The sequence below is a fragment of the Myotis myotis genome, unplaced genomic scaffold (genome assembly GCF_014108235.1).
Source record: "Myotis myotis isolate mMyoMyo1 unplaced genomic scaffold, mMyoMyo1.p scaffold_m19_p_9, whole genome shotgun sequence".
Lineage (NCBI taxonomy): Eukaryota > Metazoa > Chordata > Mammalia > Chiroptera > Vespertilionidae > Myotis > Myotis myotis.
In genome coordinates, this window is record NW_023416401.1 from 57860013 (window position 1) to 57885957 (window position 25945).

Consider the following 25945-nt stretch of genomic DNA (forward strand, 5'->3'; position numbering starts at 1 on the left):
CTCAGTCAGGTTTTCCCTAACCCTCCCACCCACTCTCCTCCCCACCCAGCCTCCTGATTCCCTAACCCTAGCTGCTTCAAGCAAACCTCACCAGAAGCTCCTTGAAGGAGAAAACACTCGGGTCCAAGGAGGTGGCATAAGCCAGCCATGAGCACTGAGGCCAGGGGCTGGTTAGATAAATGATGGCTCATCCACTTAGAGAGTTTAAAAAGATGACGGAGAATATCTGAATGAAAAGGCATGATACATAACAGTTTGCACAGATGGACCCTATTTTGATTAATGTTTATACACAGATACAGAAAACTCAGCAACGTGTTAACTTTGGTTGTTTTTAGAGAGTAGAGATGATTATTTTCTCTTCTTTCTGCTTAACAGAGTTCTCAATTTTTCTACTATACTTGGAGATTTCTTGATTTAGAAGGATTAGAGATTGCCCAGCCAGTGTGGCTAAATGGTTGAGCATTGAGCTATGAACCAGGAGGTCATGGTTGGATTCCCAGTCAGGAGACATATAGGGGTTGTGGACTCAATCCCCAGTAGGGAGCATGCAGGAGGCAGCCAATCAATGATTCTCTCTCATTATTGATGTTTCTATCTCTCGTTCTGTCTCCCTTCCTCTCTCTGAAATCAAGAAAAACATATTTTAAGAAAAGAATTAAAAGTCTTAAAAATAATGTAAATACCCTTTGTAAGACTTTAAGCAATAAAACAATTTTTAAAAAGTCTTAAAAATAAAATAAATAAAAGCATTAGATGTTAAAAAATAATTTTTTTTTTCAAAGCACATGGCTTGGTATGACAGAATGAGAAGGACAAAAAGTCTACTCAAACTTTAAAAAGAATTTACTAATTAAAAAAGAAAAATAGGAGAGAACCAAGATGGTGGTATAGGTTAACGCCGGAGTTTGCTGCCTTGAACAACTACTTCAAAAGTGAAACTAAAAGACGGAATGGACATCACCCAGAACCACAGGAACGCTGGCTGAGTGGAAGTCCTACAACTAGGAGGAAAGAGAAACGCATACGGACACTCAGAGGAGGCGCAGTGCTGAAGTCAAATTCTAAGGTGCGGAGTGCGCGGAGCGGGCTGGCGGCGGAGGGCGCGGTTGGTGTTTTCAATCGGGAGGGAGTCGCAGACTCTGAGCTCCAGATACAGGCGAGTCTAGGGACCCAGACTCAAACGGGAGAAGCGGGACTGTCTGGCTTCGGTCAGAGCGAGTGCAGCTTTCTCTCCGAGGTTTGCAGCGGTCGCTGGGACTCAGAGAGGCAGAGCCCCTGGGGACAGGACTGAGAGCCGCCATAACTGCTCTCTCTGGCCCACCCTGTTGATCCTGTGCAACCCGCTCCGCCCAAGCCCTGCACAGAGGCATTTGCCGGATAGCCTCAGGCAAAGGCTAGATTAGCACCTCCCTAGAGGACAGAAGTTCTCTCACTGCAGACACAGCTGATTCTCATAGCCACTTGGCCTGGAGGTCAAACCCTCCCTGGTATTAGCTACAACAATCAAGATTTAACTATAAGACTGCGAACAAAGACCACTAGGGGGTGCACCAAGAAAGCATAACAAAATGCGGAGACAAAGAAACAGGACAAAATTGTCAATGGAAGATATAGAGTTCAGAACCACACTTTTAAGGTCTCTCAAGAACTGTTTAGAAGCCGCCGATAAACTTAATGAGATCTACAAGAAAACTAATGAGACCCTCGATGTTATGTTGGGGAACCAACTAGAAATTAAGCATACACGGACTGAAATAACGAATATTATACAGACTCCCAACAGCAGACCAGAGGAGCGCAAGAATCAAGTCAATGATTTGAAATGCGAGGAAGCAAAAAACACCCAACCAGAGGGGCGGAATGAAAAAAGAATCCAAAAATGCGAGGATAGTGTAAGGAGCCTCTGGGACAGCTTCAAGCGTACCAACATCAGAATTATAGGGGTGCCAGAAGATGAGAGAGAGAGCAAGATATTGAAAACCTATTTGAAGAAATAATGACAGAAAATTTCCCCCACCTGGTGAAAGATATGGACTTACAGGTCCAAGAAGCGCGGAGAACCCCAAACAAAAGGAATCCAAAGAGGACCACACCAAGACACATCATCATTAAAATGCCAAGAGCAAAAGATAAAGAGAGAATCTTAAAAACAGCAAGAGAAAGAAACTCAGTTACCTACAAGGGAATACCCATATGACTGTCAGCTGATTTCTCAACAGAAACTTTGCAGGCCAGAAGGGAGTGGCAAGAAATATTCAAAGTGATGAATACCAAGAACCTACAACCAAGATTACTTTATCCAGCAAAGCTATCATTCAGAATTGAAGGTCAGATAAAGAGCTTCACAGATAAGGAAAGGCTAAAGGAGTTCATCACCACCAAACCAGGATTATATGAAATGCTGAAAGGTATCCTTTAAGAAGAGGAAGAAGAAGAAAAAGGTAAAGATACAAATTATGAACAACAAACATGCATCTATCAACAAGTGAATCTAAGAATCAAGTGAATAAATAATCTGATGAACAGAATGAACTGGTGATTATAATAGAATCAGGGACATAGAAAGAGAATGGACTGACTATTCCTGGGGGGGAAAGGGGTGTGGGAGATGCAGGAAGAGACTGGACAAAAATCGTGCACCTATGGATGAGGACAGTGGGTGGGGAGTGAGGGCGGAGGGTGGGGCGGGAACTGGGAGGAGGGGAGTTATGGGGGGAAAAAAGAGGAACAAATGTAATAATCTGAACAATAAAGATTTAATTAAAAAAAATAAAATAACATTAAAATTAAAAATAAAACCTATAGTAAGATTCTTCTTTATTTTACAAGTCCAGGGATAATGGCATGGTTCTCTCACCAGGCCATGGAAAACGAGCCAAGAACCTGGCCATGGCTTCTGCTACAGCCAGTCACGTGGGCACAGTTCTGCCCAGGCCCAGGCCAGCACAGGCTGATGGCGCCCACTGGCAGCCAGGCTGGCCGGGCACCACAGGGGACCCCAAGGACGCATGTGATGGTTCCTACGGTGCTCACTGCTACATGGGAGGAGGGTGCTCACCCAGGAAACGGTTAAACACCAGGCATGTGACTTAGATTTGCTAGTGTATGTTTCAGCTCCCAGAAGATTCTGGAGATTTGGTGATAGGGAATGGGAACATGGCCTAGAGTTCTCAAAGAAGGGCTTATAGGGTAGGGAATGGAGGGTGAGGAGGAGTCGGGTTTTGAGAAAAGGAAGAATGTAGACCGGAGACGGCCAGGGGGGTGTTTTGGCTGAATCGTCATGTGAGCAAATGCCCAGAGATGGGAACAGGTAGTGCTGTGCAGGAAACAGACAGGTGGCCTTGACATCCGGACTCCTCAGAACAAGAAGCCTATAAATGTGAGCTTCAAGCAGCCTGGCAGGAGGAACAGGTGGAGTCAGGAGAAGTGAAGGAGCTGGGGGGGGGGTGCAGGCAGCCTTGCAGGAGTCAGACGTGTGACTACTGGGAGGGGCAAGGCTCCCATCACTACATGCTGCTTCAGGCCAGGGCAGGCCAGGGTCAGGGACTTCACAGTCATCTCAGTGACCCTTCACAGGGCAGCAGGGCAGGGGAGACCTAGACCCAAAGTCTGGGTCTAGAACTACCTCTATCTGTGACCTTAATCAAGTGACTTCACTTCTCTGAGTCTAGGTGGCTTTGTCTAAAAAACAGAGATATGCCTCCTTCCCTCTCCTTCCTGATAGAGATTCAGGAAAATAACACCGAGAGAGCGCTTAGCACGGTTTGCACCCAATAAAACGACCCTGAGATGGCCTATAATTACAAGCAGTAATGGGAAGCCACAGTAGGGAGTTGTCTGAGAACCAGGAGTTCAGAAGTGCCCACCCAGAATGGATGCAGAAAGATGTTCTAAGAGACACAGGCCAGCAAGGCCTGAATGATGACACTAAACATGAAATCCAATATGCATGGGATTAGCAAAGGGGGCACAGGGGTCAGCCAGAGAAGTAAATGCTGACGGTGCCTACACCCGCCCTGTCTGGAGGAGTGGAGCCCAGTGAGGCCCGGGAAGCTCACTTGGTGGGTCTGGGGCCAGACTTGCAGGCTGTCAGCATCTAATGCTCTTCAACGTTGCAACCACCTGCTGGCTCCTCCTCCAGGGGCACTAAGCAGCCTTCCCACACTGTGGCTTTCCATCTGGGTGGCGTTTTGGGAGAGGGCGTCCTAGCCCAGCCGAGGCAATATCCACTTGGCCTGCTGTTGTGCCACTCATTAAAATGAATCGACAGTCTTATACATCAGGCCCTCCAACCTGGGTTAACATGAGTCAGCATCCCTGAGTCCAGGAACTTGGATTTGTTCTTTTTCTTTATTCCCACAGCCACTGCTCAGGTGCAAGCTACTCTAACTCATCCTGCATGGCTTCCCCAGCCCCCCCTATGGACTTCCTGTGGCCACTTGGGCCTTCCTAGGGTTTATTCTCCACAGAGCAGCCACAAGGACCTTTTCAAAACTCCAATTGGATGCCTTCTTTAAAACCCCCATGACTTCCCATCAAAAGAAAACACAAACTCTTTATCAAGGCTACATATGGCCCCTGTATCAGCTTCCACTGCTGCCCATACCATCACTGTGAGCCTGCCATACTGGCTTCCCATCTGCTCTTTAACCACACCAAGCTTGCCTCTGCTGTGGGGTTTTGCCCTTAAATGGTACCTTGGTATAGCTAGACAGTGGGTGTGTCCCCTACATCTTGGCCATGGCAGCTTTTACCCTTCAGATCTCAGTCTATGTACCTACCCCTTGACTACTCTCTAAAATGGATCCCTCCCCCTAGTTTTTTTGGTTACAGCATGCTGACATTTTGTTTTAGGTTCTTTTTGCCACTGTAACCATTTTTAAGTATAACTCGGTTTTTAATTACGTTCACAATGTTGTACAACAATCACCACTATCTATTTCCAAAATTTTCATCACCCCAAGCAGAAACTCTGTACCCATTTGGCAAGTATGCTGAATTTTTTCCCATAGTAACTATCACAAACAAAACTTAAATTTATTGATTGATTTACTTATTGGTTTCTATTCCTCCTCTGGAATATAAACTCCATAAAGACAAAACTTTATTAATCTCATTCACCATTACCTCCGGGGCTGAGTGCTGTTTTCGATAAACAACAACAACAAAGCTAGCACATCTATAGTTTCCTATTTGCCAGGCACTGATCTAAGCCCTTTACATCAATTACTCATTTAATTTTTATAAGAACCTACAATAGATGCTCTCATTATCTCCATTTCACAAAAGAAGAAACTGGGCAGTTAAGTAACTTGCCCAAGATCTACAGCTAGTGAATGGCAGTGCCAGACTGTAAACCGAGGGGTCTAGTGTCAGATGGATGGGTAGATGGACAAGTGGGTAAACACAGGGGTAATGGGTGGATGGAATACCAACAAGGCAAGTTCCAAGTCTTCTCAACTGAGGACCAGTGATGGGGCTGCATTCACCGTGGGAGTCTTTCTGGGCACCAGCCAGCCAGCCTGTCCTGATGACTTATCAGCTCTTAAGCACCTGACTTCTCCATCCAAACTCCTGATATCATCACCCGTACTTTATTGATGGGCCCAGAGAGGTGGACCAATCTGCCCAAGGACATGAGGCTGAGCCAAGTCTCTCTGACTCCCAAGTCCACCTCATGACATGGCATTTCAGCAGCTGGAGAGGCTTCTGTCCTGTACTAATTTCTGCCTGGGGTGAGGTTGGCTATGGAAAAACTCCCAAGATTGAAAAGGAAGCTTTGTTTCAGTTCTGCCACTTCCCATCTGAGAGGCCTTGGGCAAGTCACTTCCCCTTTCTGAACATGTTTCATTTGTCAGACAGGGATGAGGGCCCCTGTCCTCCCACCGCAGAGAAGGGCCATGCAGATAAAGGAGGTTACAGAGCAGAAAAGCACTTTGAAATACGAAAGCTAAAGCCAAGTATAGGGAGAGCGTGTTACAGATGTTTACAATATGTGCACCAGAACATAAGCATGCATATGCATCACAATGGAACAACATTGGGGCACATACAGCCATATGTGTCCACAGTCGTGAACAATTACTCCCTAGCCAGTAAGGCTGTCTCTTCTAAATCACAGACACTAACAACATTTGCCCAGGCATTTCTGGGAATTCTGAACCAGGTAGAAACTAATGGTAGGAAGGAGGGTAAAGAGCAGGAGAAATGGACCGGGTGTAGGAGACACAAAACACCAAGAGAATGCGAGGCAGAAAGTGCAATTCCTCTGTTTTGAATGATGTTTCGATAATCACAGTTATGAGATAACTGTTCATTCTTTTGGGAAGTCAGGGGACACATCTCCTCCATCTGCTAGAACCATGCTTCCTGGGCCATTAGTCTCCGTTCGCAGCCCTAGGTCCATGCCCCACTCCGAGAAGCAGGAGGCTGACCTCTAGGACTGTCTGAGCTCCCTTGTCTACAGACTTCTGGTTGGCCAATGGGAGGTGCTAGCAGGAGGTCAGAGGGTGGAAGGAGAGAGAGGCCGGGGTACATCGTCCCAATTTCCCACCCTGTGGTTCTGGCAGTGGCTGAGCCCCTCTGTGACAGTTCCTTGCACAGGCCCAACCATCACTGGATTCTGTGAACACGGCCCCCTCTCTCTGCTCATTCAGGCCAAGGGGAGGTAGCAGCTTCTGACACTGTAACAGCTTCTGTAACTGTTAGTTTAAAGGTACCCCTGTGGGTTCCCTTAACCCTGCCCACACCTTTACTACCAATTAACTCAGTTGAAGCATCTGATATGTATGCCAAAATGGAATTCTATTTTCCCCTCAAAATCTGACAGATATACCTCCTAACACTAAATATAACAGAGAGGGAGGGAAAGAGAAACCAGGAAGAAGCAATATATTCTCCTGGTTAAGGATAAAATGGGAAACAAGGAGATCTCAATCAAGTCCCTTTGCCTCTCTGCCTGTATCTTCATCTGTACAATCCTAATGATAATCTGCCAACCTCACAAGTGTGCTGTGAAAATCGAATCAGATCATGCCTGTAAAGCACTTGGCACATGCCAAAACCCACTTATTGCTCAAGAAATGTTAGATATTCTCATTTCAGTACTAAGTCTAAAGAATGAAATGTTAAGAATAGCATTCCCTTGGAGAAGGAATTACTGAATTAACTTCTCTTTTTAGGGGGTTCTCTGTGTTTTAAAATTCTTCTATGAACATGTATTACTTTGGGAGTCAGAAAAGGAAAAGAAAATAATTAAAAGAAAAACGGGAGAGGGAGAGGGAGAGGGAGAGGGAGAGGGAGAGGGAGAGGGAGAGGGAGAGGGAGAGGGAGAGGGAGAGGGAGAGGGAGAGGGAGAGGGAGAGGGAGAGGGAGAGGGAGAGGGAGAGGGAGAGGGAGAGGGAGAGGGAGAGGGAGAGGGAGAGGGAGAGGGAGAGGGAGATTGTTAAGACTTATTCTTTCTCTCTGGAGATGATGCTCTTCCATTGGGATTTCCCCAGGATGGAACATTCACTTCCTGGAGTGACAATCTCCGGGTGGATGTGAATGAAATCACTGCCTGCAATGAGGGAGGAGGGGTGCAGGGTGAGAGAGCTGCCTCTGGGGCTCTGTACCACCCTCCCAGCCAGTCTTGGGAGTTCCTGAAGGATGCAGAGGAGCTGAAATGGGAGCTGGGCCACAGTGGTTCTTACTGCTGCTCAGCTCCCAAGAGACAAAGGAGAGATGGCAACTTGTCAGAGGCTTGTGGTACCCTTGGGCACCACATTAAATAAAACCAAGCAATGTGAAGAGGCTGCCACCGGTTAGCACTGGCTTCCTGCCCAAAGGTTTCATGTGCCATCACGGAGCCACAAACTGATGTGAGTTGTGGGCCGGGGACCATGTGACATGCCCAGAACTGCAGAGTAACAGCATCAGCAAGAAGAAATGCCTCCCTCTTGGGCCACACTGACTGCAGAAGCAGATAGAGACCGTCCTGTAACTGGCATCCTCTGAGAGCCGGGCTATGAGCTGGTTCTCTTCTGGGCTTTGTCTCCTTGGAGCTGCTCAAGGGCCAAACAGGGTAGGTGGGCTTACTCCTCGGGCCGGCTTGGCTGGCCAAGGTCACACAGCTAGTCAGATCAGATAAAGCCAGGACTAGGACCCAGGTGGGCTGGCTCATGGTCCCATGCTCTTTCCCCTCAATCCTGCTACCTCCAACTTGCTGTCAACCATGTAACCAAAGCTACTGTTGCTCTGGATATAGAAATAATAACAGCAGTATCAACCCCGCCCACATGCAAGGCTCTTGACAATTTAAAGGATCCTTTTAGAATAACCATTTTGCGTGGACCTCACTGATCAGCAGTTAGTGAGAGGAAGCATAGAGCAGCAGTTATGAACACGGGCTTTGGACCAGTTTGAATCCTGTTTCCACTGGCTTGCGGACCTTGGCCAAGTTGCTTAACCTCTCTGAGAGCCAATTTGAGCTTTTAAGCTGAGGGTAACTCCTTCCACACCTCCAAGGCATTCAGTGAGAATTAAACGAGAGACTGCACAAGGAGCTCACTCAGGCACCGTGTTTGCAGTAGAGCAGCGATGGCTCCCATCAGTAAGCCTGTCTCGACCATTCAGATGAACACAGTGAGGTCCAGAGAAGATAAAAAACTTGCCCAAAGGACACTCGGGGTATAAGCAGCAGCAGGGCCCAGGCAGCCACTTATAATGTCCCAAGAGAATCTGAAAATTTCATAGGTGAGCTCCATACTGGGTGAGTGAAAGAGGGGTTTGCCTTGGATATCCCCACCCTTGGAGGGTGACAGATAGGGCCCCTCCCACACACTGGCCCTCCATGTCCTTGCCCCCTCAGGCTCTGCGGAGAAGGGAGGAGAGGAGGGAAAGGAGCAGGGAGAAGCGGGAGACCCTCTGGGCACCCCTCACAGTCTATGACTCTTTCTCTCATTTGACCTCCTTTAATTGTTTAAACACTATAAAAATTCATTGTCAGCTTTATTTAGACTACAGTAAAATTGGAAGCAACTTTAAATGTCCAAGTTAATGAGGACTTAACCCATTCCATTAATTACAAAAGTAGCACATACCTATCGTGAATATTTTTGAGATAGATTTTATATATAATGACATGGAAAGATATCAAGCCATCATTAAATGAAAAAGGTGCACGTTGTAAAACAATAATGCAGTTTATGGTCCCATTCTGGTGTGTATGCTTATGTAGGCATAGGAAATATCCTGTTATTGGCTACTGCTAGAAGGAAGGATTTTGGTTGGGGAGCCAAGGACAGAATACCCTTCTGAATTATTAGGATTTTTCACATATTTCTTTTGTAATTAAAACTAAGAAAAAATAAATATAATATTTAAAAATATTTATTTTGGTCAGTCTTATTTACTTCCCATAGTACCTGCTCTAACTCCATTTGTGCCTGTAAGTATAATCTATCTATGGGCATACCTCATTTTACTCCACTTTAATCTAAGTGCTCATATTAGTATGTTTTTTTTAATTTAACATTAATTGTATAGAAATATTTCCACATTATTATATCATCACAGCTAACATTCATGGGTGTTATACGGTGTGCTGGTTACCATACTAGGAGCTTTATATGCCTTAAGTCATTTAGTCTTGGTGATAATCCTAGAAGGAGGTACTTGGACTATCCATATTACAGATGGAGAAACTGAGGCTTAAAAAGATGAATTGGCCCGGCCAGTGTTGCTCAGTGGTTAAGTGTCAACCTATGAACCAGGAGGTCATGGTTTGATTCCTGGTTCCGGGCATATGCCTGGGTTGTGGGCTTGATCCCCAGTGTGGGGTGTGCAGGAGGCAGCCAATCAGAGATGATTCTCTCTGATCATTTATGTTTCTTTCTCTCTCTCCCTCTCTTTTCCTCTCTGAAATCAATAAAAAATATATTTTAAAAAAAAAAAAAAGATGAATTGATTTGCCAACATCTCACCTCTAGTAAGGACAGAAACTAGGCTTGAGCCCAGGTCTGTGTGCATCCCAAGTCCTTGCTGGGAACCTCTCCACCCTGCTCCCCTCACGGATACTGAGTGGTGAGTGAGAAGAAAGTGGCAAGTAAGGACGAGGAGACTCGGGTTCTGGGTCTAACCATTCCCATTACCTTGGACAAGTCACTTCCCATCTGCTTCATTCACTCAGACAATTCTTTCACCAAATCACTGAGCTACACGCTGAGGATACAACAATGAGTAAAGTATGGCCCCTGCCCTCAGAGAGATTAGAGCCTAGCCTGAATCTCTTCCTGCACAGGAAGGATCTAACCCCTCTCCCACCTGTCACATGTGAAATGAAATGAATGAAGGATGATGCAAAGGAGCTTCAGGGCACAGCTCCATATGCTGCAAGATAAGTATTTCTGTGGCTGTTCACGGCTGCATATTATTTGATCCACTGGATGTTCCAAAACGTTCTCAATCATCTTCCTATTGTCAGGCACTTAGTCCCAATTTGCTGCTATTATAGAGGGAGCTCTGATGGGGATTCATCCAAAGAAGATTATTCAAAGGGGGGGGGGGGGGGGCGGATACACAAAGAAGATGCTGCAAAACCTTAGAATGACTGAAGGAAGACAAGTTCTTCATCTTAAACTCACGAGCCTCAAACTCAAGTCACGGCACTGGCGGCCTCCCCTCCCCCAAACTTCCCCTTCCCCCAAGCAGCTGAGCCACACACCACCTGAGGGGACAGACATCTTGCTGTGGTTTCAACCTTCTACCCACACCAGCCCTCCAAGGCCACAGGGCTAGTTCTTTCCTGCAAGATCACAGTCCACACCCTCCTAGAGGTTCTTACAGTTGCCAAAGGGACCTTCCCAAGCACAGATCTGCCATGCGCCAGTACATGCTTATGCAGACCAAACACCTGCAGATTCCCAAAGCCTCCAGGCTCCCAGTCAAGTGGAAACACCTTAGCCTGACATTTAAGAGAGGCAGAGGGCGGAGAGAAATGATGTTTACTGAGTCCCTGTGATGCGCCAGCACTGCACTAGGTCCTCTACAGAACAACCACCAAAGATGGGCTCGATGAGACAGGTGTGTCCATCCACCTTTTACAGATGAGGAAACTGAGGCGCAGACTGGCTAAGTGATGTGTCCAAGGCCACGCGGCGAGCACACAGCGGAGCTGTGACTAGATCTGGTGGATCTCAGAGCTTTGCCAAAAGACCCAAACACAAGCTGACTTTCTGAGTCACCTCCCAGCACCCCCAGCCCCCTGCTCCATCTGCTCCACGCACACCAGACATCTGCTCTTCTTCAAAGGCATCCGATTTCCTTCCCCTCTGACTTGGGAGGATGGATGCCCTCCCCCCAAAACGATCAAAATTCCACTTGGTCTTTGGTGCCCAGAAGCCTTCTCTGATCACCAAAATAGAAACCCCTGCTTAGCATATGCCATAACTCACCCGTTCCCTTTCCTGTGTCCTGTCTGTGCCTCCCGATTAGACCGTAAGTCCCTTCAGGAACATGGCTCTGACCCACACTGTCTGGATTTGGATCCTAGCTTCCCTGAGACTTAACTGTGTGACCTTGAGCCGCTGTCTTCCCCTTGCTAAGCCTCAGTTCCCTCAATCTGTAAAATGTGAAATGAAGAATTCCTATCTCAAAGGGTTTTGTGAAGCTTGTATGAGTTATACAGGTAAGCCCTTAAACCAGCACCTGGCATGTAATAAGTGCTCAATAAATGCTGGCTGCTACTAGTCTTCACAAGCCTCCCACTCACAAAGGAAGTGGTACCAGCCTGCTCACTCCCAAGCCATCCGCCCAGGCTCAGGTCCCCTCCCTACATGGCCTCCCCTACACAGTACTAGCTGATGCCCTTTCTGTTTCCACCTTTCTGTTTCCCGGTCATTGGAGCTCTACCAAGGGGCGAGTGTCAGGGCCAGCAGGTCTTCCCTGATGGCCAATGGTAGCAGGAGGTCCAGCACATCCCTACTTCTAGGAGATCCTCACCAGGAAGCAAAGGTCAAGACCCACCCCTCTCTCAGGCCTCTAGCTGGTACCTCTGTGCCCCTACCCCTCAGGACTCCCGGAGCACTCAGGCCACAGAACCACCCCTGCCTCACAGACCTAACACACAGACCTCTGCACCTGGACCAACCCTGGCAATATCAGTCATCTGGCTCTGCTGGACACCCACCTGGTATTCCAGATACTGCCCCAAGTGTAATATCATGGTAGAGAGAGCGGCTCTGGACTCACACAACCCCACCCTTTCCAGCTGTGTAACCTCAAGCAAGTGACACAATCTCTCTGAACCTCAGTTTCCATCTGTAAAAGTGGGTAATAATAGCATCCACCTGACAAGGTTGCTGTGAGATGATGCAAAACACTTATTACACTGTATGGTACACGGTAAATGCTCAATAAATGCCTTCACTCTGGTTTTATAGTCATTATTCCCGACACAGATGATTATCCCCTTTTAATAATGGGGACACACAAGCCCAGAGAGGCCCACAGTGACGTCCACGCTGAAGCTAACACAGATGCACCTCCCACCTGAGACCCTCTCCACTGCTCCCAGAGGCTCAGGCCCAGAACATCCCTGGGCACTCAGGGTCCTCTCAACCCTGTATATTCCCAAGAGAGCCCAGTGCAGCCAGCTACCCATTGCCTCAGCCCTTGCCCATTATCTGTGAGGCAGCCTGGCCTCTCCTCCTCACATTTTGTGAACAAGGGCTGGTCTGGGGGAGGCCAATGTAAGATCTCACCTAAAGGCCCCGCCTGGGTATGTCCTGGGTATGGGACAGCCACAACAACAGGGAAGCAGGCATTTGGGCTGCAAGAACCCCAAACCAAGAGATAGTAAGACCTGGTACATTAGTGCTGGCTTTCCCACTCAGTTGCTATATGACCTTGGACAAGTCACTCTTCCTCTAGGCCTCATTCAACCTTGCAGTACTTATCAAGTGAGGCCTACAGGACCAACACTGTTCTGTGGAAGCAAATCCCCATGAAGCTTACAGAGCTGGGCCCAGGAAGCTGCCATGTGACCCAGGAAGGGTTTCAATAGGAACAATGCCCCTTGCACTGATCTCCTGCAGGACTGCCTTCAGGTACCCCTCAAGGGACCACAAATATCGCCCATGGTGTCACTGGGCAGCATGACCTCAGGCTGGCCAGCAGAAGCCAGCTCCATCCCTGTATGGAGCTGGCAGAGCCTCCTGGGCCACGGTGGTTGAGAGAGGAGGCTGGCACGGGCTGCCTCTGCCTCTGCAGGCTCCATCTGGAGGAATGGATGGACAGGCGGTACACAGCCTCTATTCTCCACACCCTGACCCAGGACAGGCGGCACTGAGTCTTCCAGGAGCTCCTGAGGGCACCATCACAGTCCCCAGCCTTCAATCTGGCCCAACTGCGGCTGATTCTGGAAGACTCCTAATGGAGGTGGGGCAGGGGAGGTGGAGCAGCAGGGCCCACATGGCCCCACAGAGGTCCTAAATCCAGCCCTCTTATACTCCCACCTTTGGGTGCAGAGGAGATGCTGGGCAGATCCAGAAGTGAAGGCAGGTTCACTTCTGGAACACATGGCAGTGTTTCTCTCCCACCAATGCATCCTCAGAGCTCCAGGGTGAAAGCAAGGACCATGCCGGCAGCGGAGGGAGACTGCACCCTCAGAACTCCTTGCTAGTCCTTTCTAGCCCCTCAAAGTCTGCATGGATCATCCTGGGCCATAGCTCTGCCAGGCAGTGCCCTCAGCTTCCAGTAAGTACCCCAGTGGATGCAGTCATCCACCCCCATCGCCCCCACCCCCAGTCTATCCTCAAGACCCGAGCCCCTTGAACCCCTGGTCATCCCCAAGTGTGAAGGTGCCAGACACAACCGGGACCAGCAAGTCCTCTCCCTCTAATCAGTTGGGCAACAGCTGCCAAAACAATACTAAGCCAGAACCGCAGAGATTCTGGGGCTAAGGCTCACCCCCAAGCTTTGGGGGACTTGGAAGAGGGGTGGGATGGGAAGGGAACCTGGAGTGGGGAAATGTCTGTACCCAGGGGTAAGGGCAAGGGCAGGAGCTCCCCGGCATCCCAGCCTCCAGCCAAGCCCAGACAGTCATGCAGCATCGGAAGAGGCTGGAGAGCGCGCCTGAGCCCACGACCTCCATAGAGGGGGCAGAAGTCTTGAAAACAGAGTGGGGTGTAGGTGGGGTGGCGGGTGGGGGAGCAGCAACCTTCTATCCCTACAGCAAGCACCAGCTCACCACCTCCCCGCCTCCCTCTCCAGGGAGGCTGCAGAGCTGGGCGGCGGGAACAGCAAGGACCACCCCCACTCCGGCCAGGGGGCCAGCGGCCGAAAACTCAGTTCCTCTCGGTCTCGCCCCCAGTCCTCCCCCTACAGTGGAGTCTGGGCCTACAAGTGCCGAGCCACCCCCACCCCCTTCTACCTGATCTCCCCCAGGTGCCTACCTGAGCCTGGGAGTCCCCATCCCGGGCAGGCTGGGTGCGGGGCGCCCTCTCGGCTCCCGCGGGTGGCAGGCCTTGGGGCGGGGCGGCGCGGGAGCCGCGGCGGGCTCTGCGGAGCAGCCTGTTCCGTGACACCCCCGCCCGCTGATGGATGCCGACTGCAGCAGCGGTGGCGGCGGCTCGGCGTGCGCCGGGGGCTGGGCACTGTGCCCGCAGCCCCGGGCCTGGCGCCCAACGCGCGGCCACCCCCGCCCCGCCCGGCCTCCGAGCCCAGCCTAGGAGCGCCGCTGCGCGCCTGCCTGCTCCCTCGGGCCGCCCTGCCCCTGCCCCTGCCTCCGCCTCCTCTCGCCGTCTCCCGCTCCCTCTCCCTTTCTATCGCTCAGGCTCCCAGGCCACCTCCTTCCGCGGATGCCAGAGCAGCAGTCGGACCTCTGCGGGACCTTGCATCAGAAGCCAACGCTTGGGTCTCCGCTGTCCCCACACCCGCCCAGGCCGGCCTCAGCCCTCCCAGCTGGGCCAAGCCCTCTTAGGGGCTCCGCAGAGAGAGAGAAGGAGAGGGGAGGGGGAAGGTTAGAGGGAGGGGGAGGGCCCCTGACTCAGAAGGGGTGACTCAGTCTCAGTGGGCCTCCCAGCCCACCTAGCCAGATACCCTCTCCTCCCAGGCAGCACAGCAGGGCAGTCTCCCCGGGACTCAGGGCTCCTCCCCTCTGAGGGAGGAGGTATGTGCAAATGTCTCCTGGGATCCTGTGTGTCTGAGTGTGTGTACGTGTACATTTATGCATATGTGCTTCGGTGACAGTGACCATAAGGGGGGACTGGGCCCAGGTACAGACATGTGTGAGCACATGCTGGGTGTGCACACAGGCTCCAGGCAGGTGGTAGGGGCCAAGGGGCCTGGGGCACCAAGGTCATGGCTCAAAACCAAGTGAAGCCCTGTTCCTCCCCTCCAGCAGCACTAACGCAAAAAGCAGGTCCCAGACACTGCACCCCCACTTCTGTCAATCAACAGGCCAGGACCTCAAACAGCAGAGGACCCTGGGAGGCAAGAGGGCCTGGGTTCCTTTGGGCAAGTTGCTCTCCTCAATTTGCAAACAATGAAAGAAAGGGCTAGATGTACCAATCTCTAGGGGCCCCAGTTCTCTACAGTAGGGCCAGAGAAGATGGTACATAACCCAGAGTATGATCTTTAAAAGTTTCTGCCCATGGGTCCACATTTGTAGCCCACATGGCCCCTACTCCCTAACCATCCCCACCCCCGGCATATACATTTATTCTTTGAATTCTTCAAATAATTCCTGAGTACCTATTAGTGCCAGCTATAGTTCTAGGCACCACAGAATCCACCACCTGGAAACCACAGACGTCCAACGCTGGGGAAATGTGAGCTGAGCCTTCTGTCCTCCATGCTGCAGTTCCCTCAGTGTCAACCTCACCAGAATCCATCTCTACTCCCATATTCCAGGGCAGGTAACTCCTCCCCTCACCACTCCCTCCCAAGGTGGCTGCTCCATCATGGTGACATTCCACCCTCGGTCCTGGTGCCAACACCAAGGCTTCCACAAAACTAGGCTAGGCCCTCTCCTCAGCACCTCAGAGAACCCACGACAGCAACTGTGTCCCTTCTACCAACCCATGAACCAAGCCTTCCCTTCTCCAACTTAAACACAATGAACTCCTCCAGATGTTCCCAAGACAGTTTCCGGTCCCTTCCCTCTCCCTGCTGCCCACTAGGCTCAGGAGTGGGCAGGGCAGAAGGAAGCCAGCTCCTCCCCAGTCTCAGAGAACAAGCCCTCCCTCCGGACAGGAGACAGGAAGATGGCAAAGTCAGCCCTGGCCAATTCACAGAAACAGCAGAGTCCTGCTGGGCAAACTTCCTTACAGATTTCCTCCTGTGCTTTGCACTTTTCACTCCCCAGACTCTCAAATTCAGTTCTTCCCAGGAACTCCCCCAGCCCTCAGGGGCGTGGCCTTGGGCAAGCCACGCTGCCACTGCGGGGTGCTCTATTCACTCGACATTTCAGTTCACTCTACATTTATTCATATGAATGAGTGAAAGGATCAGAAAACTCAGGAGTTACACCAGGTGAACTGATTGTTTCATATGCACATTTGCTAAGAGATTCTTGACCACCTGCCTTCAGGAATTTTTATTCCACATTGACTTAGCTTCCTCTGCTTGCTGGCATTCCCAACTCTGGGCTCCTGTGGGCAGGACAGAGCTGCATGGCCAAAGCCCTTGGTTCTTCCTCCATCAACTCTCCTTGCTTGGACCCACCCCCTTCCCTTCCTTCCCCCAGCAGGAGCCCTCCCCCTCCTCCCCTGGGGCAGGGCCACTTTCCCACCCTCCTCAGCTGGATAGAGCCTCTCACTTTCCCAGACAAATCCAGGCTACATTCCAAAGACCAAGGCAGGACGTTCCCAGACATCATTCTGGATTAATACCCAAAGAGCCCATTTTCCTTCAGGATAGAGGGACCACACAGAAAAATTAGGTTGCTTCTATTATCATTATTTCTTTATTATTATTATTATTATTATTATTATTATTATTATTATTGACTAACATTTCTCTAGCACTTTCTAGTATGTAAAGTATGTTCATGGCAATCTTCACATCTTATGAGATTGATCACCCCTCATTTTATAAATAGGCCGGCTGAGGCCCAGAGTGGTGAGTGATTTGTCCAAGGTTACACCACACTGGAACATGAGCTTTCTGGACCAGCTACTTTATACTTAACCCTACAATAACTTTTTCTAGAGAAATCTGGTTGGGGAGAGGGAGGGAGCTGGGGGCACTCTCTGAAGAACACACGACCCTATGCGCATCAGTTAAAATCATTACCCCAGTTACTTGGCTGCTTTCATTCCGTAGGCAGGGAAACTGAGGCACAGAAACAGGACCCAGCCCAGGGCCCTATCTCATGAAAGCCGCCATGGACAAATGCAAGAAGGAAGAGGAACCCCTCACCTCTCCTAATGAAGAGGGTCTCTTCGGGTCTGTTAGTTCTGAATTCTGCTTCCAGCCCTGGCTCTATCATCTCTTTCTGTGTTACTTGGGCAGATTGTTTGACCTCTCTGAGACTCAGTTTTCTCACCTATAAAAAGGGAGAAATTCTCCCTGCCCTACATCTGTCAGGGGGTTGCTGTGATGGGGAGGTCAGCAAATGAAGGCAGGATCCCTTATCCCTCTCTGGTCTGCCTAGAATGTAGGAGAAATTCTTGATGGTACAAAAGTGTCAGGATAGAGGAAAGCCAGAAAAAGGATGGAAATGATTCAGTCCATTGGCTGGAAAGGCAAAGCATATAGTGTGAGCCACAGCCCCCCAAGGCCACCGGTGGAGCAGAGACTAAACCGAACACTTCATGCATTGCCTCTTCCACCCCCCTTTTATCTTTGGAATGAGAGACTTGCCAAGGTCACCCCATGCAGTCAGTGGTCTCTGCCAAGGTCACCCCATGCAGTCATTGAGTGGTCTTTGACTCCCAGTCACCAGGGGCCCCTTGATTCCTGGGTGGGCAGGGGGGGTGGCAAGCACTCCTAACCCAAGGATTTAATCTTTCATTCAGCAAGTAGTGACGTTCACACTGGACATGGGCACTGAGGAGGGAGAGAGAATTTGGGTAGCCTCCACCCTTGAATTCACAATCAGTCCAGTGGGGAGCATGGCCTATAAACCAGAGGCTCCTGTAAGAGGAAGCACCATCATTTTCTGAGTACTTACTCTGGCACCAGACACAGTCATTTGTTTAATCCTTACAACAATTCTCCAGCATCGAAATTATTTACTCCTTTCACAGGTGAAGTAACAGAGGGTTTGACGACATCCCAAAGTTCACCCAGCCAATAAATGGCAGGCCATGTCTACCTGATGCCAAACCCTGAGCTCTTCTCCGACTCTAGAACTGTGCTGCCCATGATGTAGCTGCTAATGACAAGCGGTTACTGAGCACTTAAATGTGGTACTTGCAAATTGAGATGAGCTGTAAGTACAAATCATACACTAGATTTTAAATATTTAATGAAAGAAATGTAATATATATCATTAATTTTTTTGTATTTTGGATGTATTGGATTAAATACATCATTAAAATAATGTTATCTGTTTCTTTTTGCTTTTCCTCGTGTGGCTCCCAGAAATGTTTAAATTACATAAGTAGCCGGCATGTAAAGGGCACATTATATTTGTTTTGATCACACAGGCTTCCACGCAATATGTCCTAACCCAGCCCATGGGGCTCAGAAAAGGTTTCCAGGAGGAGGGGCTGCCTAAATGGAGCTGGGACAAAGGCAAGATCTTGAGAAGAGGGTATTTCAGGGCAAGAGAGCTGCAGGGCATTTGGTTTTGGCCCCAGAGGGCTGTAAGGCCTGGGTGGGCTGAGCTGCAGCCCCAGGCAGCGAGAGCTGGGCCAGCCTCCGGAGGAAGCTCCCAGAGCCAAACTTTCCAAAGCAGCATGACCCACGAGCCTGGGAAGTTCTGCCAGGCAAGGCGACTCTCACTAGTGCTTGACACTCTCTGGAAGGCCCCAGGGCAGCTGCTCTGAAGGGAGCCGGCAGGGTGGGCAGGTGTAACACCCATCTGGTCGGGACCTCTCCCTCCAGCAGCCCCTACATCCTCTCCTCAGTCTCCTCCAGGGGGCATTGCAATCCCCAGGGACCTGCCAACCCAGAGCGTGGGAACCACGCACTCATGCATTAGGTCATACTGTGTGTGGAATGATGACAAAGCTACACTTTTCCATATCTACTATGGTGGTGTTGAAGCTCCTGAGTGCACCATTTACCTCGGGGGAGGGCACTAGAGGCAGGGATGGGGGAGGTTCATTAATGGTACAGGAGCTGTGTGCCCTTGGCCAAAGCACTAACCTCTCTGAGCCTCAGTTCCCACCTCTGTAGAACGGGGATAACATCAGCACCACATCTCAGAGCTCCTAGGAGGACATAATACCCACAAAGGGGTTAGCATGCGGTGCCCTCAGTCTCTCCAAAGCTTCCAGAGGTTTCATCCCCTGTCCCCTTTCCCCTCCTCCCCCCGCCTTCACCCATGCTCCAACCATCCTGACCCTGCTGGCCCCACAACTCATCTCCACTTCTGAATCTGGGGCTCAATTGTCATGAAGCTCTTTGGCTCCTTCAACAAGACTGCAACCTCTCAAAGATGGGAGCCTTGCCTTTCCCTCTACCCTTCCCCCTCCTTTTTCTCTCCCTCCTCTCCCTCCCCCTCCTCCTCTGTACCCACAGCCCGCCACCCACACCCCACACTCCCTTCCCCACATGCTGCACATGTCTGGACATCCCAGAGGCTCCTAGAGCCCATTCCAGTGGCTTGAACGTTAGGCCACCATCTTTGGCCAAGTACACTGTGGGTCTCCACTGAGCAACTTGAGGATCTGGTTCTGCTCTGCTTTCTCAAAGCAAGAACCTTCAGCGGCTCCCCATTCTCTGGTAAAGCAAGTCCAACACCTCGGCCTGACTCTCCAGACCATTCACAGCCTGGTCTCACCTGACTCCTCAGCCACATCCTCAGGCTGTGCGGGGAACTCTGTTAAACTGGATGGTTCTGGGCCTCATGGGTACAGCATGGCCCTGCCTCTCTGCGTTTGCACATTTCTTCCTCTGCCTGGGAGACCCTCTTTCCCTTTCCGTGGCCATTCTTCCAGCCATCCTCCAGGAAGTCCTTCCGGAGCCCCTCCTCTTTGCAATGACCCCTCGCAACTGGAAGGAACGGCTTGGCCTCTTCCCTCTTTCCTGCCCTCTGCCCTCTAGCCCTACCCAGTGCAGTGCCCAGCTCAAAATATGTGCACAGTGTATGACCCCTGGGACACATCTGCACTCCCAGAGCCAGAGGCCAGGGGGCAAGCTGGAGTCAGGGGTTCGTTCACCAGGGTGCCAGGACACTCCCAGGGCTGAGTTCTGCTGAATCCGACTCCACCTGGCTACACTCCACTCTGACTGCCACAGGGAAATCAGCCCTCCCCTAGGAGGTCTGGGAGCCATACCCCTGGGGCCTGAATACAAAAGATTTGGCCACATTCCCACTGGATACAGACGTCCACCCATCCTCCCATCAGGTGACTGGAGTGTCAGCTGAGATTTGCATCATCACAGAATTACAGATTCCTTGCCATCAGAAGAGGCCTTAGAGAGTATCATACAAAGGCTGAGAGCAGTGAGAGGCAAAGAAGCAAAGCTCTGCGTGTATGCCTAGGGCCCCGTGTGCCGGGGAGGCTGCAGAGACACCATCCATCAACATCATCATCGCAGAGAGCGTGTGAGACCCCATGATGTGCTGGAGCTGTGCCCAGCAATTTGCATACATTTTCCGTTTTTAATTTCTTACTGCTCTGTAAGGCAGAGATTACATATTCCACCTTGATTTTACAGGAGAGAAAGCTGAAGCTCAGAACAGTGAAGTCAGTAGTCTAAGTTCACACTGCTAGTGGGTAGGGGCGGGGGAGCAGGATTCAATCCCAGGTGTTCCTGACTGCAAAGCCCATTCCCACCATTAATCCTACATATATTTGCTGTAACACAAATTTACTATGGATATGCTAGCTGTTTTAGTTCTTGCTGGTGGGGGCGGAGGGGTAGTTATACAAATATATGTAAACTTATGGTCTGTGTACCTTTCTGAATCTATATTATAACTTCAATAAAGTTTTATTTTTTTTAATGTTTTGTCCCAGAGATGAGTCTATGCTAGAAGTTTTGGGTGTATTAAATACTCTTAGTATTAGTCTGAAGCCAGAAAGCTGTTTGATTTTTCTTTTCAATCATCTTTCCGTGTCAAGAGAGACTGCTCTAAGAACTCATAAATCTCCTAGCCAGGGCAAAATGTCACCTGCTGCCTGTCCATTGCTCAGAGCACATACACATTCTTGTATTTGCATTCCCAGCCCAGGTGCCACTAAGCCAAAGCACCATTTCCAGAAGCCTGCACTCTCCTCATCCACCCATCTGTGTGGACCAGACGGCTGGACCAGCTGCTGCATCGCTGGTTAATCCCCAACTTCACAAGGTGGCCAAGCAGCAAGGTCTGGATGTTCCCATCGCCTCGTACCAGGCCAGGCTGGGCAGAGAAGCTGCCTGTGTGTGTAAACACAGCCTTTTGCTTGGGCAGCTAGTGTCGGACTCCCCTCGCCAACTGGGCCCACTGTGGCTTTTATCTTCCTGCCCAAAATAACCATTGGCTTTCATGGTTCTCTGGGTGTGAATCAGGAGACTCTTGTGAGGCCTGTGGCAGCTTGGGAGCAGGAAGGGCATGTTATCCATCTGTTTCCCCAATGCACCAGGACCAAGGTTTGTGGGATTTAGGAAGCTCCTCCGTGCACCTGGAAGGACCTGTGCTAGGGAATAGGGGCAGCTGGAAGACCGGCACACTCTCCGAAAACTCACAGCTTAGGGAAAGAAGTAAAACACTGACATCAGCCCAGCCGACGTGGCTCAATGATTGAGTGCCAACCCATGAACCAGGAGATCGCCATTCGATGCCCGGGTTGTGGGCTTGATCCCCAGTGTGGGTGTGCAGGAGGCAGCTGATCAATGCTTCTCTCTCATCATTGATGTTTCTATCTCTCTCTCCCTTCCTTTCTGAAATTAATGAAAATATATATATTTTTAAAAGCACTGCCACCAGCCAGCTGCAATAGAAGGCAAAAGGGACTAAAGATTGTAAGAAAAGGATAAAGTGTTTTTAGGAGTTCAGAGGAGAAAGAGGTTATAGGGGAGCGGGTGTCAAAGAAGGTTCCCAGGCAGAGGTAGCATTTGGGTTGAGCATCAAAGGCAGGACTAAAGCACAGTTTAGACGGAGGAGCTAATAGAAACAAGAGCTGGGAAGTGCAGGCGTGACTCAGGAAACACCTCAGCCTAAAGCCTGGGGTGAGGCTGAGGCCGAGGCTGGAAAGGCAAACGGGAGCCTCGAATGGCATACCAAGTGGTTTTCTGCACTGACGAGCAACGAGCTACATGTGACTAAAGTTAAATTAACGGAAGTTGAGAAAAGGTAAATTCATAGCCACACGTGGATAGTGGCGTGCAGATAAAGAAACTTCCGTCGCTGCAGACAGTTCCACTGGACTGCACGAGTACATACAGCAGAGAGCCCAGCAGACTGAGCAGAAGCGTGACATATCAGAGCTGGGCTTTAGGAAGATTAATTTGTCCCCAGTGAAGCGTAGATGACAGGAGGGTGGCCGAGGCCTGGACCCAGGGGGAACATTGCAATAACACAAGAGAGATCAATGACCACTTCTCTTCCCTCTGCTCACCTCTTCCTATGAGTAAGCAGGAGAGCAGAAAGCAAGGGCTCTCAAAGTGTGGTCCCTGAAAGACAGCAGCATCACCCGGGAACTGTGCAAATCCTCAGGCCCCACCCCAGACCTGCTGAATCAGAAACTGGGGGGCTCAGAGTAGTATCTTCACCCTATGCTTTCATAAATCCTCTCATGACTCTGGGGCACACTCAAGTGTGAGATCCACCAGCACAGAGGCAAGGAGTCCATGCTGGTTCCAGAGTGACTGGAGTCGGCAGATCTGGCCTCATGCCCTGACTCAGCCGTTACTAGCTGTGCTTAATCTCATTGGGCCTCAGTTTCCTTATAACAACCTTATGTGGTTATTATAAAGACTAAAGGAATTAATACATTCACATTTCTTAGAAAAGTGCCTGGCATATAGGAAGTGCTCAATGAATGTTGGTTATCGTGTTTAATCCTCACATGCCACTTCATCTAAACTCCCCTGAGTTGAAGTCCTCCCACATACTGTGGACCAGCATCAACCTCTTACCATTAGGTATGACTTCCTGCCTATCCACCAAATACTTTTCCAAAGACCCCCCCACCCCCAGGGCACCATTTACCAGTAGTTTTCTCCAGACCCAATGTCAGAAGGGGCAGGGGCACTTCCTGCCAGGTGTGAGCATCAAGGTACAAGAGGTGGATTTAACAGGTGGAGATAACATGCCCTTTAAGGAAGTGAGTCAGGAGATGCCCCATGAGTCTTCCCCTGCAAGACCTCCTGGGAACAGGCATGTCTGGAAGTGAGCTCTCATCAGCCCACTGCCACTGAAAGCCTCCAGTCTGTTCAGTCAGATCCATGCGAGCCAAGAGGAGGGCATGGGAAGCTGTAGCTGGGTCCTGCCTACTACCGGTAGCTGGATCCTGATTCAGGGGACCAGTCAGGGGAGGATGGTATCAAGGAGCCTGGATTTTGATCTTGGCTATGAGATCTCAGGCAGCCACGTTTCTCTCTGGATTCAATTTCCTCACCTATAATGTGAGGGGTTGAACTAGTGTAATTATTAACCTTTTATGGGTCATTGTTTTTGTGTGTGTGCCTGTTTTTTTAAAAAATACAATGAAAACTTCAGAGTTTCTCCCCAGAAAAATGCATATGGGCACACATGCAGACACACACACACACATTCTTATTGTAATTTCAGGCATCATGAGATGTCACGAAGTCCATGCATTGATCACCCCCTGGTCCATGGACACTTGGTTAAGAATCCTTGGCTAAATGGTTTCTAATCATTCATGATAAGAAGTCAGCTAGCCCTGGCTGGGCGGCTCAGTTGGTTGGAATATCGTCCTGTGCACAAAAAGGCTGCCTATGTTTCTTTCATCCATCTCTCTCTCTCTCTCTCTCTCTCTCTCTCTCTCTCTCTCTCTCTCTCTCTCTCTCCTTCTCGCTGGTAAAAAAAAAAAAAAAAGTCAGCCGAATTTGCATTTAATTTACGGAAACCTTAAAGGTGAGATTTGAAATGGGCTTTTGTAGGATTCAATTGTTGATCAGCTAAATGCTATGAATTCCTCCCCTAGTCAGCCCCACCCTTGTCATACTGCTTCTATAGTTTCATTTCTCTTTCTGTTCTCTCCCTGTTCAGCAGGGAGTGATCACATAGTCCTGAAAGACACTCCTGCCCCTATCAGCTGCCACTTCCCCAACAGATAGATCATCCCCAGCTGATAGAGGGAAGAAGAGGAGCCTGAACTGTCTCTCATTCCCCCACCCCAAATCCCTGGCCACCCCTCACCCCCAACACACACACACACACACACACACACAGCCTCTCCCACTTAGCCATAGCCAAAGGACTGTGCCTCCAGACACTTGGTGGCGCGGTCACTTGGAACAGAAGAGTTATTTTTAGAGGCTGAGTGACAGGATGGGTGAGAGCAGTTCCACCCTGTCAGAGCTACTGCTGCCACCACCAGCTCTGATGAATCACTATCCACTACGTGGATGTGGCTGTTCCAGCTTCAAGAATGAACGTCTTGGATTGGTGGCCATGCTGGTCACACCAGAGTGAGCCTAGGATCACACCAGGGCAAGTCTGTGCTGCCTGAGCCAGTGCAGCCTACCCAGACCAATAGTCCAGCCCAGCTCTGACCAATACAGGTCAGATCAGCGCAGCCCAGAAAATCACATTCTGTACCAGGTAAGCTCCTCCACCAAGCCATCCATGGGTCTCTCTCTGCAAAAGTCCCTTTATAGTGACTACTAGAGGACCAGCGCATGAAATTTGTGCTCGGGTAGGGTCCCTAGGCCTGGCCCGCGATCAGGGCTGATCAGGGCCTTCCCACTGCCAGCTGAGGCCTTCCTTCATTCTGCGCCACCCCCTAGTGGTCAGTGCACATCACAGCAAGCAATTGAACACCCGGTCTCCCGGTTGAACTCCCAAGGGGACAATTTGCATATTAGACTTTTATATAGAGAGATTGTTGCCTCTCCCACCTTCCCAGTCCATCAGAGTGAAACTCCCACCCACCCACCCCCAGTCTGGTAATCAAGGCAATGAGCACCCTTGGGCAAACTTGGACAGGTCAATGCAACCATCTACTGGTTTCATCTTCCTGGAGGCTACTTTGGAAAATGGCATGGTAAGTTTTAAAAGTGCACAGACCTTTTAACCCAAAAATTCCCCTTCTACGAATTTATCCTGCAGGAGCAATGGACATACACAAAGATATAGCTATTAAGAACATTTGTATGTTGTATATAAGAGTCTTGTCTTGTATAGCAGAGTAAAGTGGAATTACTATGTCCAAAAATCATAGCTAAATTATATAAATAGTGATACATACATGACATGCTATACTAAGCAGCAAAAATATAATATCATAGATAGGTATGTTTCTATGTACTAATGTTCATAACAATACAGAATGAGGAAAGCAGGTACAAAATAGTATGTAACATATGATCCAATTTCTATAAAATATGTATATATGTTAGCATAGACAGAAAAAAATAAACTGGAAGGAAATATACCTCCCAAAATGTTTCTAGTGGTTGTTTTATGATAGTGGAATTATTTCTTTTGTGCTTCTTTGGGTTTTGTTTCGCTGCTTATTTTCTGGGGAGGGGGAGGGTGGTGAACATATTTATATAAGAAAAGCAACAAGAAAGACTCATTAGGTTCATCTCACAGCTTCTGGTCTGAACCATTCAAAGGTCTTCCTAGAGTCTCACTGGAGTCCCCCGCCTCCCCACTGCCTCTTTCAGCCAC

At 49.6% G+C, this 25945-nt stretch overlaps 1 protein-coding gene across 9 annotated transcripts in view; it reads right to left on the reverse strand.

The window, feature by feature from the left end:
- The window catches only part of EPB41L1 (erythrocyte membrane protein band 4.1 like 1), a 119564-nt gene that overhangs the window by 56767 nt on the left and 36852 nt on the right, over positions 1 to 25945 (reverse strand). The window contains exon 1 of one of the 9 annotated variants that reach the window (XM_036321335.1): positions 19300 to 19342. The exons of 7 other annotated variants lie outside the window; for them this stretch is intronic. The gene's annotated coding sequence lies outside the window, so the exon portion shown is untranslated. Of the gene's footprint in view, positions 1 to 14435; positions 14675 to 19299; positions 19343 to 25945 lie in introns of those variants that run through there. One more of the 9 variants, XM_036321338.1, reaches the window with a different exon arrangement.